Below are 14,623 nucleotides of genomic sequence, written 5' to 3' on the forward strand. Positions count from 1 at the left end.
TTGGGAGACTGAGGTGGGATGATTGCCTGTGGTCAGGAGTTTGAGACCAGCCTGGCCAACATGGTGAAACCTCATCTCTACTAAAAATACAGAAAGTTAGCCAGGTGTGGTGCCTCATGCCTGTAATCCCAGCTACTCGGGAGCCTGAGGCAGAAGAATGACTTGAACCCAGGAGGCAGAGGTTGCAGTGAGCCAAGATGACGCCACTGCGCACTCCATCCTGGGCGACAGACCAAGACTCTGTCTCAAAAACAAACAAACAAAAACAACAAAAAAACAAAGCATCACCCCCATGTGAGAAGCTAGACTGAGAACACCATCCACAGAAAACCTGAACACACAGGCCTCAGTCCCCCAGGCCAGACTTCGTATGTGTCTTCCTGCATGCCCATGTCAAAGGCCAAAGAAGACACCAGAGAACCCAGACACGTGGTTCATTCACACAGGACATCAAGAAACTCTGCCTCCTAACTGTTCTAAAACTAGGACCCTGAGACTCTCAGTAAGAAAGCAGTTCCCTATTCAAAGAGGCCCAAAGGCTTCTGGCTGATGGGGCTCCTTTTGTAGTTAACAAAGAGGCAGTTTATCTACACAGTGTCGAAAACCTGAAGGCTCCAGAGATAACCTCCTGGGCACTGATGAAAAGGTGTTCAAACAAACAACAAGAAGGGATGCACTTCAAATCCAATTACTGCAGAGTATTTATATTTAATTTACTTTTAGGAGGAAAGCAACTTCGTAGTGCTCCTTATTGTGTAGTGTGAAAAATAATCCAGGCAGTTATAATCTCTCTATAAATTGCCATATCCAAAGGCAAGGAAAATGTTATAGAAAGCCAGAAAAAATGTAAACACAGTCCTTTCAACATCAGCCAGGTTCCTATACAACTTGTAACATCCCCATAAGCCAAAGTCTACTTACCCTGTGGTCCTACAATTGACAGTTGGTTTTTTTTTTTGGAACCAAGAGAATTCACCACATGAATGTGGAAACTATTGGTATCATTCCAAAAATCCCACTCCTGGTAGAGCTCCGAGCAGATCCTGGAGAATCAGCCAGGCCACAGTTCTGAAAGCTGTTAAGTTGTTAATGGAATTAACCAATCTCTGGCAACTCCAAAAGAAAACAGTGAGTCAGACAATAAGGAGGGAGAGGCGAAAGAGATAAGTGAATCTGTAATAAAGGCATCGTCCCCCACTGCTAAGCTATGCCAGTCACACCTCGTCACATCATCATTCATGAAAGAGAAGCAATGGCAAACAGAAAAGACAATTATCACCTTGGGGTTCGATCAGCAGTTCCTAAACCAGATGCAGCTGCAGTGGCACGGGCAGTGAGAGAGAAGACAAGGTCATCCCCAGGGACAAGGAGAGGGCACTGAACTAGCACGTGCCATTAACCAAGGCACGTGCTCTCTCATGGGCCTTGAGACTCTCCAGAGGGACAGTCTTGCATTCACACATTTATTAGATGGCTGATGTATACAAAGAACATAGCTAGATGGGGTAAGAGGAAACTAATAGGTGGTATGCATGAACGCTGACACCTACAAACTCATTCCAGTCAGGCAATGTACCCAATGAAAGGTTTGCCTCTCACAGGAGCACAAGGGCCATAGGATTTACTCTTTGATCATGTCAGAATCAAGAAGGGCCACATGTAAGAACTGCAAGTAAATAGGCAAAAAATCGGAAGGGGAAGAGGCCATTTGGGGGGGTGGGGGGAGGAAGAGGAACAGTTAGAAGTGGAGTTCATTAACTCTTAAACAGCAAGGAGCTCATACACTCTTGAAACAGCAAACTAAGGAGCGGGGCTTTCTTTAGTAGGGAATAGGGGTCACTTCATGTTGGAGAGAATAGGAGCTATCCCTCAAAAAGTTTATTATCTGGCAATGCCAAAGATGAATAGAAAGAGACAAAGGTCAAAGGCAGAGAGTGTAATTATGAGGCTACTGCAATAGTCCATGCACAAGTTCATGACATCCGGAAGTGAGAGGCCGCAGCTCTGAGGTACAGGTGGAACGCACCGAGGGGAGCTCTGAGGTACAGGTGGAACACACCGAGGGGAGCTCTGAGGTACAGGTGGAACGCACAGAGGGGAGCTCTGAGGTACAGGTGGAACGCACCGAGGGGAGCTCTGAGGTACAGGTGGAACACACCGAGGGGAGCTCTGAGGTACAGGTGGAACACACTGAGGGGAACTCTGAGGTACAGGTAGAATACACAGGACCCAGGCACTGAAAAGGGAATGAGAGAAGGCAATGATCAAGAAAGAGGCAAAGATTCAAAGAAGAATTGTCAGAGGCATTTGAACTAGAGCGACTCCATCTTGAACAGGAGCTGGGTAAAATAAAGCTGAAACCTACTGGGCTGCATTCCCAGGAGGTTAGGCATTCTTAGTCACAGGATGAGATAGGAGGTTGGCACAAGGCACAAAGACCTTGCTGATAAAACACAATGCAGTAAAGAAGCCAGCTAAATCCCAAAACCAAGATGGCAATGAAAGTAACCTCTGGTCGTCCTCACTGTTCATTATGCGCTAATTATAATGCTTTAGCATGCTAAAAGACACTCTCACCAGCACCAGGGCAGTTTACAAATACCATGGTAATGTCAGGAAGTGACCTTATATGGTCTAAAAAGGGGAGGAACCCTCAGTTCTGGGAATTGTTCTCAGTTTGCCTGGAAAACTCATGAATAATCTACCCATTGTTTAGCATGTAATCAAGAAATAACCATAAAAAGAGTCAACCAGCAGCCCTTGGGGCTGCTCTGACTCTGGAGTAGCCATGCTTTCTTCCTTTACTTTCCTAATAAACTTGCTTTCACTTTACTCTATGGACCTGCCCTGTCCTGAATTCTTTCTTACTGGAGATTGACGAACCCTCTCTTGGGGTCTGGACTGGGACACCTTTCCGGTAACAGAGCGGCCCATTGAGCACTCATTGAGTACCTATTGTGAACATCACACTGGGAATAAAACATGAATAAGACTCCTCCCAGCCGGGCGTGGTGGCTCAAGCCTGTAATCCCAGCACTTTGGGAGGCCGAGGCGGGTGGATCATGAGGTCAAGAGATCGAGACCATCTGGTCAACATGGTGAAACCCCGTCTCTACTAAAAATACAAAAATTAGCTGGGCATGGTGGTGCGTGCCTGTAGTCTCAGCTACTTGGGAGGCTGAGGCAGGAGAATTGCCTGAACCCAGCAGGCAGAGGGTGCGGTGAGCCAAGATCGCGCCATTGCACTCCAGCCTGGGTAACAAGAGCGAAACTCCGTCTCAAAAAAAAAAAAGAAAGAAAGTAAGAGTATAAAAGAATGGCTACTCCACAGGCAGTACAGCCCTGAGGGCTGCTGGTTGTCCATTTTTATGGTTATTTCTTAATTATATGCTAAATAAGGGGTGGATTATTCATGCCTCCCGTTTTTAGACCATATAGGGTAACTTCTGACATTTCCATGGCATTTGTAAACTGTCATGGTGAGAGAGGCGAAAGGAAGAAATCTGCTGGGCAGGCAGTTAGAGTAGGTCCTCAGTTGAATTCTTTCAAACAAAAAAAGAAGAGCCTGCAGGCACAGATAGGGGCACTTGCACAGAGATGCCCACAGCCACAAAGATAAGAAAGGCTGCACAGGTGACTTGCCCAGACATGCCTGCAATGGAAAGTTCTGTCCCGTGACACATGTGCGGTAAGGGAAACAAAGCAATATGGAGTAACTCAAGCTAAGGGTCCATATGCACACTGGGAGGATGGGGTGGAGCTACCGGAAATTCTTGCCTTATGCAAATGAGACACCCATCCCTTATCAGTTTCTTATAAAAGCCTTCACATTCAACTGTAAAAATGACAACCCTCTTTCAGTTCCCCTCTCTGCAGCAGAGCTTTCTTCTTTCCCTTATTAAACTTTCGTTCCAACCTCATCCTTTGTGGCCATGCTCCTTAATTCTCCCGGTTGTGAGACAAAAAACTCCAGGTGATAAAAAACTCCAGGTGATACTTCACAAGGAGAGACTGCTGCATTGTGGTTCGTTGGCAAGACTAACAATGGTGCTGTGGGAGTGTAGCAGTGAGGACAACTAGAAGTCACTCTTGTCACCATCTTGGTTTTGGTGAGATTTGGTTGCCTTCTTGACTGCAACCTGTTTTATCAGCCAGGCCTTTATGACCTGTATCTTGTGCCTATCTCCTATCTCATCCTGTGACTTAGAATGCCGAACTGTCTGGGAATGCAGCCCAGTAGGTCTCAGCTTTATTTTACCCAGCCCCTGTTAAAGATGGAGTTGCTCTGGTTCAAACACCTCTGACAGTCATACCCCCAAATCTGTTTCTCCCAGTTCTCACCCAATGCTTCCAGATAAATCTGCCCAAAGCCACTTTGCATCACAACACTGTTCCATTTACAAATGTTCCTAGCTCCTCAATGTCTACCAAATAAAGCTCACATTCCAAGGCTGACATTCAGGGACTCCAACCACCAGTCAAATGCCGTTACTTAAATATGCTGCTATCTCCCATTTAGCTCCCAGAAGCAACACCATCTTATGTTTTCCTGTAGCCATCAGAGCCTATGAATATGAAAATATAAGAAAGTTATTCAGATAGACAGATAGTGTCGCTGGAAAAAAAAAAAACTGTAAAATATGTTAAGAGGTTTATTCTGGGCCGTGGCTCACGCCTGTAATCCCAGCACTTTGGGAGGCCGAGGTGGGGGGGGATCACGAGGTCAGGAGTTCAAGACCAGACTGGCCAACATGGTAAAACCCCATCTCTACAAAAAATGCAAAAATTAGCTGGGCATGGTGCTCATGCCTGTAATCCCAGCTACTTGGGAGGCTGAGGTAGGAGAATTGCTTGAACTGGGACCCCGGAGGCGGAGGTTGCAGTGAGCTGAGATTGTGCCACTGCACTCCTGCCTGGGCTACAGAGTGAGATTCCATCTCAAAAAAAAAAAAAGAGGTTTACTCTGAGCCAGTATGAGTGATCATGGCCCAGGGAAGTCTTAAGAGGTCCTAAGAATTGGTTTGGCCTGGAAAGGCAGGACATTTTGAAGCAAGCAGGCAGGGAGGAGAGTGTTATAGGCCATAAATGGATTCAGAGATTTTTGGATTAGCAACTGTTTTAAAGAGTTAAGCTTGGTCTGAAGACTTGAAGTCAGTAAAAAGAAAAACTTGAGTTAAGATAAGGAGGGGTTGTGGAAGCCAAGCTTCTTGTTATGTAGATGACGTCCTTAGGTAGCAGCCTTCAGAGAGAATAGATGGTAAAAGTCTCCTTTTGGATCTTAAAGGGTGTCACACTCTTAGTGAATCTCTCCTAGATCCATGAAAGGCCTGGCTGCGTTAATGGAGGTTCTTTACAGATGCAAATTTCTCCACAGAAGATGGTTTTGCAAGGTCATTTCAAAATATGTCAAGGAAATATATTTTGAGTTAAAATATCTTTATGTCCTTCAGGACCGGCTATCTGTCAAGTGATGCTATGCCAGAGTCAGGTTGGAATTTAGTATATTATGGCCACAAAGAATCTGTTTTGGCAGTGTTGGGATCTCTCTTTTAATGTTAATGCTGGTCAGCTATGCCTAAATTCCAAAAGGGAAGCGCAAGGAAGTCTGTTTTCAGGTTTCCCTGGGGTCCCCTTGGCCCAGGGGTTTGGGGGGATTTGTTCAGTTGGTTGTGGGGGCTCAGGATTTTATTTTGGTTTTGGTTTACAATAGAACCTATCTCTCCTTGTATGCATATATCCAGGTGTATACAGAGAGATACAGATATCAATATAGATCAGATAGCTAGACCATATATCTTTGGAAATGAGACAGTTAGAAAAGCAATGCACAAGTACCAGCTATTCTCATACAGTGCTCTACTCAGCTTTTTCCCAAAGTTTCCTAAGCAGCCTCAGGCTCCGGGAGCTTCCGTTTTATTGGGAATACAAGATAAGGTGTTTTTTAAAAGACAGGATAGTAAGTGATCAATACCTGGGTTATGTGGTACCGATTAAGATGCTATAAGCTCTGAGGAGAAAGAAATCCATGTGAACTGATAGGATCTGGCTTTAGAGGTGGAACTTGAGCTGGCCTGAAAGGGTGAGGCCAGAATTTAGACAAGGAAGGAAGGGGGAGACAACACTTTCAGCTTCTTGTAAAATCTGCAAATTTCCTAAAAGTTCTACTGTGATTCTAATTGCTTTCACTTATGATTGCAATAGAAAGGGACAAAACACCACACCATCCCCTGAAGAGACGGGAGAAAACAGCAGGCCAAGCAGACGGTCCCCTCTCCCTCTGCCATTAACATGCCCCAGGAAGGTAGCAGGACTTGTCCTGACAAACTTAAAGAGGTACCTGGCCCGCTGCTGTCTGCTCCATTTGAAGGAGATGTCCTAAGAAGGGACCCTGATCAAAAGCCGTGTATGTTCTGTTTGGGCCAGGTAGATGTACACTAGGGTGGGGGAATGTCCAGGCTAGGTAGGGAGTGGGGGCAGAGGAGCCGGGGTGGACAGTCAGCCAAGTATCTAAATGGCTTAGTTACTGCTTCCCCAATCAGTCTGCATCCAGGCAGTTTAGAACATGTGCTATTGCAGGATTAATCATTTCTAGTGCCAAAAAGCTGGATTCATAAAAAATTGAAGACCACAACACTAATTCTGGGAATTTTTTTTTTTTTTTTTTTTTTTTTTTTTTTTTTTTTGGCATGCAGAACCTGGAGCATTCCTGCAGGGGAGGCATAGAAACCAACATGCCAGATGGAGCAACGGAGCCCTTTAATGAAATGTGCAGGTCCTCCAGAAAGAGAATTTAAAAGATGTGGGCAGCTACTTAAATGAAGAGTCAGGAAACAAAAAGGCAGTTCTAGGTACAATTCTTGAACAAAGGAAAAGACAAGATGGCAGAACTTGCCCCCCTCACCCAGCAGCAGCAAATGTACGTATCTGGCTTACTCCAGAAACGCTTTTAACCTGCATCGTTCCGGTTTATAAGACAGAAAGGAGGATGGGCCCGGAAAGAGGGAGGGAGAGAGAGGGGACAGGAAGGGGGGGAGAGAGAGAAGCAAGGACAGAGAGAGGCGGAGGGAAATGTTGAACATTAATGCAGTCTAAAGGTTCTCTATTTCATCACCAGGCTTATTATATTCCATTCTATGTGGACTTTACTGTGAGCTTCCAATGAGTGTGATGCAGTCTGCCTTCTGCTAGGTGGTAATTATATCCCATAACTTATTAAATAAGAAATCCCATTTCAAAAAAAAAAGTCATTACCACTAAAAATATAAACAGGAGCTAGCTATTTATATGCTGCCTGTCACTGTGCCCTCTCATACACACAGCGGGATAAAAACAAAGACATATGTGGCACAAAAAGCGACTCTCCAGTTCCCTGAGAGCCCAGGATACAGCAGAACCATAGATCGGGGAGGCACGCCCATTGGCAGAAAGCTTGCCCGCTGACTTTGTTCATTTAGGTCCATTTCGAACTACTGCTTTAGATGATCAGTAAGGAAATATCATTTCATCAAACACACAAATGTGCCAACTTCAGAAGGAAGCTTGGTGCCCAACTCTCTGAATCCATAGAAACCGCAGAATATAAACTTCAACGTACAACACGCTACATGGACTAAAGGTGTCTCTCTCTGTGTCTCTAGCTTTCTCTCCCCACTACCCCCCCTTCCTGGAGAGAAAATGACAAGGAGAGGTTTTGGCACATGAGCGATAGAGCGAGATAATAGGTTACCGAAAAACAACAACGGAGATGGACAATCTATTTCCAGACAGCTTGGTGCATATTCTGAATGAGATTGTGTGCAAATGTGTGATCAATTATATATAAGGCATACATTTTGTAACTGACCTCCACCTACCCATGTGCCAGAGTAGCTGACAGTCCATTCCTTGTGTAAAATGCACTGACTGATCCAGGCTATGTCTTAGGTGCTCACTGGATCCTTCTTCCACCAGTTTTTAGCCAAGAAATGGTATTGCCTGCTTCCAAACCTGCTTATGTCAGTTGTATTTGTTAATACCGACACTAAATATTTATAATAATAATAATAATAGCTAGCACTATGTACTTGACATTGTTCTAAGACCTTTACTTGCACTAATTGATATAATTTTCACACCCATCCTGTGAGGTATATATGATCATTAGCCTTAATTTACCAATGAAAAAATCAAGGCCACAGCCCTGCTTTCAGCCAGCTAGTGACAGAGCTCAGGTAAGAACCTAGGCAGCCTGCTCCAGGGCTCATGCTTTTAGCCACTAGGCTTTGTTGTGTAAATAGGAGGCAAATTGATACACAAGAGGGCAAAAAGAAAGCCCTGTAGGCCAGGCGTGGTGGCTCATGCCTATAATCCCAGAATTTTGGGAGGCCAAGGCAGACAGAGAATCACTTGAGCTCAGGAGTTCCAAACCAGCCTGGCCAACATGGTGAAACCCCATCTCTAATGAAAAAAATACAAAAAATTAGCCAGGTATGGTACCTCATACCTGTAGTCCCAGCTACTTGGGAGGCTGAGGCAGGAGAATTGCTAGAACCTGGGAGGTGAAGGTTTCAGTAAGCCTGGATAGCACCACCACACTCCAGCCTGGGTGACAGAGTGAGACTCCATCTCAAAAAAAAAAAAAAAAAAAGAAAGAAAGAAAAGAAAAGAAAGCATTGCCATTTCTATGGATTGGATTAAATGCTTTGAAAGGACTCACTAAAGCCACTCTGTTTAAAAAAAAAAAAAAAATGGACTTCACACCAGCTGTGGGCAAGATAATTATAAAAGACTGGGAGAAAAAAATCATTAAAAAGTTAGAATTCTGGGCTCAGATGACCTTACAAGTATGTAGGTGTTGCCTCTGCTGTAACCCCAAGAAAACTGGAAATTGGAGGCTACATGCTCTGCATGTGATTCATGACAAGAAGTTCATCTCAGAGCTCCTGCCAGGAAATCCCAAGAAAGGGTTTACATGTTTCAGGTGTAGCCCTGCAAACTTTAAACATGGGAAGTGTAGGGACCAAATGTTTATTTATGCCTCTCCAAAATTCATAGGTGGAAATCCTGACCCCCAAGGTCAGGATATGGTGTTAGGTGGTGGGGGACTTTGGGAGGTGATTAGGTCATGAGGGTGGAGCCCTCATGAATGGGATTAGTGCCCATAGGGCTCTCACGGCTGCTTTCCACCACAGGAGGATATCATGAGCAGATGGCAGTCTGCACCTGGAGGAAGGCCTGAAGCGGAGCCTGATCGTGCAGCCTCATCTAGGACTTCCAGTTTCCAGGACTATGAGAAACAAAGTTCTGTTGTTTATAAGCCACCCAGTCTATGGAACTTTGTTACAGCAGCCCAGCTGACCAAGACCCGAGACACAAAGTTGTTTGTTTGTTTGTTTGAAACAAAGTCTCACTCTGTCACCCAGGCTGGAGTGCAGTGGTACGATCTGGGCTCACCACAACCTCCACATCCCGGGTTCAAGCAATTCTCCTGCCTCAGCCTCCCTAGTTGCTGGGCATGTGTCACCCAGCCCAGTTAATTGTATTTTTAGTAGAGACAGGGTTTCATCGTGTTAGTTAGACTGGTCTCGAACTCCTGACCTTGTGATCCTCCAGCCTCGGTCTCCCAAAGTGCTGGGATTACAGGCATGAGCCACCGCCAGAGACACAAAGTTAAAACAAACACTGAAGATAGCTATGTTCCCAACTTTATTTTACTTTTTTTTTTTTTTTTTTTTTTTTTAAGAGAAACAGGATTTCGCCATGTTGCCCAGGCTGGTCTTGAACTCCTGGCTCAAGCAATTCACCTGCCTCGGCTTGCGAGAGTGTTGAGATTATAGGCATGAACCACCATACCCACCCATCCTATTCTACTTTTTCATTAAACAAAAACATTTGGTCCTAATAGCACCGGCTAAGACAACTTCTGTGTGTAGGTATGTTAACACACACACACACACACACACACATCAAGAGCCATCAAGAACCTCAGAATAGAGAGTGTTACCACAATTCTAGTGTTACCCCCATTATAAAGCCAGTTCCTTGAAAGCAGGAGTTTGCTTTGTTCCCTTCTGCATCCTCAGATCCTAGAAAACTGTCCACCACATAAAGGCCAATCAATCAATATTGACTAATGAATGACTACATAACTAAATGAATGAAAATAATCTACAACTGTGATATTGGCTCAGTGCCATGAGGACTATATAAGAAAAACACGGAATTTGAAAGATTCCTTAATCCTCACAGATAATGAAGGTGAATGTGGTTCTTATGTGACTTAATTGTTTAGTAGTGCAATTCTTCACTTGTCTCTGATCCAACAGGATAATGGCCAAACAATGGCATAAAAAATGTTGTCTAATGAAAGGGAGGGAAGGGAATCTAATACCTGAGGGCCTACTACATACCAGATGCCTCCAGATCCATGTTTATCTTAAATCACCAAAAAAAAAAAAAAAAAAAAAAAAAAATCAGTAAAGCAGGTTTTAGCCCTTTTAAGAATTTCATCTGCTTAGCTAATAGCCTGTTTCCCTTTAAGACTTGGTTTATTAGTGCTATGGTTTGAATGTTGGTCCCCTCCAAAACTCAAGTTACAACTTAATCCCCAATGTGGCAGAATTGAGAGGTGGAGCCTTTAAGAGGTGATTGGGTCATGAGGGGGAAATGGAGCATCAATAAGCATCTGTGAACAATGAGACAAACGAGATCCTTAGACTCTGTACTCGTCTAAGTTACTCTTTCTTCAGGTTTCTCAGGAAAAGAAGCCTAGCACGTGGCAAGACATCAGCCAGAGGTTCTGAAGCCTTAATCGTGACCGTGGCAGCTCAGCTGCCATGCGGTTTTCAGCCAAGCACAGCCTCTCTGGCGCCAGCTCCCTCACCCATGAAAGAGAGGACTAAATTTGCCCCAAGAGCTCAAAGACAACTTTAGGTCTCAGTCCACCATATCCTGGGTGACCCCAGCCAAGTCAAAACTGGGGCTGTGTTAAAACTTTCATGGACTCTGGACGTTTTTGCCTTCATCGTAAACACACACACACAGACACACATAGAGATATGCTTCCATAGTAAAAATATGTACTGTATATATATAAAGTATATCTACTAAATGTCTACTTAAATTTTAAAAATTGTATCTTGCAACTGCAATGGTATAAAGATGAATATATTAACATTATAGATTAAAACTTCTGTGCCCTAAAAGGTCTTTTTTTCTTCGCATTTTAAAAGAAATTAAAACATTTGTGTGACGCAAAAGTATCACAGGCCCTAAGCACTTTCTCTATTGTGGCTGAAGGATAAGTCAGCCATGATCACCTGAACCTACTCCACAGGAACAAATAACACCAGCCTTCCCTCCCTCTCAAACCGGGCAATGCGTAAGACATGCTCGTGGGATCGGAACGACATTGCCAGCAATCCATCTGGCAGCATGTTAACAAGAGCGGTAGGAGAAGCAAGGCAGGAGCCCCGGAAGCCAGTGAGGTGGAAATCAACGCAACAGCCAGTCGTAGCTAAATGGTGAGCTTCAGGGGACAGATGCAATGGCACTGCAAAGACAGCTCGGCTGGGCTGACCAACTGTGTTCCTTCCTGGCCTGCCTCCTAAACGGGTTCCAGAGTTTTCCGGTCTAAGTAATTCAGAACCAGTTCACAAATGCTTATGATGCCTGCTGTCTGCCAGAAACTGTTCAAGACACTCCGTCAGTGCCATCAGGGAAATAATAACAAACAACCCCGCCCTGGGAATGTTCTTCTGAGACAACAAACAATACACATAATAAATAAACATACTGTACGTCCAAAAGTGGCAAGAGCTATGAAAAAAGTAGAGTAATAAGGATCAGGAATTCTGGCTGGGGGTTACGGTATTAAACAGTGTAGACAAAGCAAGCCTCACTTAAAAGGTAAGCTTGTAGGCTGGGCGCGGTGGCTCACGCCTATAATGCCTGCACTTTGGGAGGCCGAGGCGGGCAGATCACAAGGTCAGGAGATCAAGACCATCATGGTGAAACCCGTCTCTACTAAAAATGCAAAAAATAGCTGGGCATGGTGGCACGGGCCTGTAATCCCAGCTACTCAGGAGGCTGAGGCAGGAGAATCACTTGAACCTGGGAGGTGGAGGTTGCAGTGAGCCGAGATCACACCACTGCAGCCTGGATGACAGAGCGAGACTCCATCTCAAAAAGACAGTGAGACTGTAGCAAAGACATGAAGATAATGAGTAGATACCTGGGGGAAGAGCACTCCAGGAAGAGGGAACAGCTTGAGCAAAGGCTCAGAGGTAGGAATGTTCCTCCCTGACCACTCCCAAACTTGTTCTTCAAGGAGAAAATGAAAATGTCACCTGCAGCTGAAAGCGATATCTACTTTAAATGGAGGATGAAGGTAGTTATGGCCTTATTTGAACAAGTTGAGTCTGACATGTCCAGTGAGAAATTAGAGCTGCAGACCCTGTAACGAAGGAGAGGTTGGGCTGGAGGGATGCTGGCCATGCTGCGGTGGAGACCGTTAAACGCTCACCAGTTTCATTTTCTATTCTCAGCTTTCCCATGCCATTAGGCTGCAATCAGGTGACATCGTTTTCCTTAATGACCCTGTTCCAGATCTGACCATAAAACCCCCTGCATGCCTGTCCATGATCTCCTCTTCCCATAGCGACAGCAGTGACCTCATTTTTAAGATGGTGGCATCATCAGGTAAATGTCCTCAGATTCCCAAGTCACCACTTAGAAGAGAGCTGCCCAGCGCACTCAGGAAGTGATGTGAGTGAGAGACTCTTGACTTAACTGTGTGAAGCCCCTGAGGTTTCTAGGGTTGCTGTCAAAGCTGGTAGCCTGAATTGCCCTGACTAGCACAGTAAACATCTCTACAGAGGAGATAAAGGGGAAGGAATCAGCATCACTGGGTGACCACTCCTCTTTTGAAACCTCTTTAAAGGAGAATGAAGATGTTCTGATTTCCAAGTACAACAGACACTAATTCACCTTTATCTTAGTGGATACATTGAAATCATTCCTTCCTCTCCTCCTTGAAATGCTCTCTTCCCCAGGCCCTCCTGGGTCTTCTGCCTGTCCCTGAGAGGGAGGGTCCCACCACCAGGGACTCTTGTCTCGCCCCCTCTTCTCCCTGGGGATCCCACTGGCTCTAAGTTTCAGGCCCCATGTACACACACCTGAATCCTCCACCTGTATCTCCAGGCCTCATCTAGCTCCCCAGCTATACTCTGTAGTGGACATAGCTGCCTTTGCGGGTCTAGGCACTGTCGACTTAAAGCCGTACGTCCAACACAGGATTGATCTCACCTCCAAAAGATGCTGCCCCGGGTGGATCGGAAATAACATCATCCTTCTAGCCAGGTAAATTACAAACCCAGAGTCACTGCAGACTCTTCTTTCCCAGCCCCACGGACACACCTACGTCATCTCAACCTTCTCTCTTTCTGCTGGAAGAGATCACCCAAATCCACTCAAGGACCTGGGCAGATCACACTTTTTAATAAAGCTTTTTCCCTTATTACCAGGCTCCTCCCTAAATGAGTTCAAGTTCAAAGACCATAAATGTTATTTTAAAACATGAAGGAATTTTATTATATGATAATGGTTTGTATTTGGCCCCAAAGGCCATGTTTGAACTGAAAGTAATGAGGAATTTTATGGAAGTAATTTTAAATGGCAAGTGAACAGACCCTATAAAATCCTGATGCCCTAGTAAAGAAGCCCCATCAAAGAAGGCCTCTTCAGACTCTCTGTCCTGGGCAAGTTGAGGTAAGAAGACATGTACCCGCTACTGTGGCACCTTCTGAACACAAATAGTAGAACTGCTGTCCCTTCCTGACCCCCTCAAAAAAAAAAAAGCCATATGGTGGCTCCTCAAGACCCGAGGTGGCTCCACAGGTTCCTGAGACCACACACACACACACACACACACACACGCACACACATGACCTCAATACATGTTGTATCCTGCCTGGCAGGGTGAAGGCTGTAACCTCTAGCACCCACCCCCCCCCCAGGCTAAGGACCCTCTCATTCTGGGACCAGCAACGGCAGAAACATTGATCTAGCTGGCACTCTTTTGCTCACATCTGTTGAGTGTATATAAGGTGGGAGGGAGAGAAAGGGAGCGAGGGGAAGGGGGAAGAGAAGGGAAGGGGAGAAGAGGGGAGGGGAGGGAGGGAAGGCGAGGGGAGGGGAGGGGAGTGAAGGGAGAAGGGAAGGGGAAAAAAGGGGAGGGGAGGGGAGGGGAGGGGACGGGAGGGGAGGGGAGGGGAAAGGGGGAAGGGATGAGAAAGGAAGGGAAGGGAAGGGGAAGGGAAGGGAAGGGAAGGGAAGGGGAAGGGGGAAGGGAAGGGAAGGGAGGGGAGAAGGGAAGGGAAGGGAAGGGGAAGGGAAGGGAAGGGAAGGGGAAGGGAAGGGAAGGGAAGGGAAGGGGAAGGGAAGGGAAGGGAAGGGGAAGGGAAGGGAAGGGGAAGGGGAAGGGGAAGGGGAAGGGAAGGGAAGGGGAAGGGAAGGGAAGGGAAGGGAAGGGAAGGGAAGGGAAGGGGAAGGGAAGGGAAGGGAAGGGGAAGGGAAGGGAAGGGAAGGGGAAGGGAAGGGAAGGGAAGGGGAAGGGAAGGGAAGGGGAAGGGGAAGGGGAAGGGAA

At 45.7% G+C, this 14,623-nt stretch overlaps 1 protein-coding gene across 1 annotated transcript in view; it reads right to left on the reverse strand.

Annotated features, from left to right (window-relative positions):
• The window catches only part of TMEM163 (transmembrane protein 163), a 274,558-nt gene that overhangs the window by 140,399 nt on the left and 119,536 nt on the right, over nt 1-14,623 (reverse strand). The gene's annotated exons all lie outside the window — the stretch shown is intronic.

Source organism: Saimiri boliviensis, chromosome 5 (assembly GCF_048565385.1).
Source record: "Saimiri boliviensis isolate mSaiBol1 chromosome 5, mSaiBol1.pri, whole genome shotgun sequence".
Taxonomy (NCBI): domain Eukaryota; kingdom Metazoa; phylum Chordata; class Mammalia; order Primates; family Cebidae; genus Saimiri; species Saimiri boliviensis.